This window comes from Colobus angolensis, unplaced genomic scaffold, assembly GCF_000951035.1.
Source record: "Colobus angolensis palliatus isolate OR3802 unplaced genomic scaffold, Cang.pa_1.0 Scaffold34, whole genome shotgun sequence".
NCBI lineage: Eukaryota > Metazoa > Chordata > Mammalia > Primates > Cercopithecidae > Colobus > Colobus angolensis.
Genome location: NW_012116710.1, coordinates 4,830,481 through 4,831,300, shown reverse-complemented (window position 1 = coordinate 4,831,300; position 820 = coordinate 4,830,481). Strand labels below are relative to the sequence as shown.

General features: G+C 47.1%; 1 protein-coding gene across 1 annotated transcript in view; it reads right to left on the bottom strand.

Annotated features, from left to right (window-relative positions):
• The window catches only part of SIPA1L3 (signal-induced proliferation-associated 1 like 3), a 328,322-nt gene that overhangs the window by 59,189 nt on the left and 268,313 nt on the right, over positions 1 to 820 (bottom strand). The window lies entirely within an intron of this gene.

Here is an 820-nt window from a genome sequence, read left to right as displayed (position 1 = left end):
TTGATACGGAGTTTTGCTCTGGCACCCAGGCTAGAGTGCAGTGGTGTGATCTTGGCTCACTGCAACCTCCGCCTCCCGGGTCAAGCGATTCTCCTGCCTCAGCCTCCTGAGTAGCTGGGATTACAGGCACTGGCCACCACGCCCAGCTAATTTTTGTATTTTTAGTAGAGACGGGGTTTCACTATCTTGGCCAGGCTGGTCTCGAACTCCTGACCTTGTGATCCACCCATCTCGGTCTCCCAAAGTGCTAGGATTACAGGTGTGAGCCACCGTGCCCGGCCCACAACTTTTTTAAAAAACAAAAATGGAATCATAATAAACACTGTCCTACAACTTAATTTTTCACTTTGTAATATATCTATACTTACTTTTCTCTTTATATCTTCGCAATAGGTCTTCACATAATTGAACGTGATGTTACCCTAAGAGTATTGCACCAAGTGAATATACATCAATGACCTGCCAGTTTCCTACTGATGGATATTTACATTAGCTTCAACAGTCTTGCAATGGCCTTCCCTCTACATGCGACTTTGAGCAAGTGTAGGATTGTGTGTGGGACAGAGAGTACTACTGGTGGAACTGCTGGTCCAAAGGTGAAGTGGGTTTAAGAGTAGCGGCTGCTGTGGATGTCAGGCAGGGCACGGTGGCTCACGCCTGTAATCCCAGCACTTTGGGAGGCTGAGGCGGGCAGATCATGAGGTCAAGAGTTTGAGACCATCCTGTCCAACATGGTGAAAGCCCATCTCTACTTAAAAAAAAAAAAAACAAAAAATAGCTGGGCGTGGTGGTGTGTACCTGTAGTCCCAGCTACTCAGGA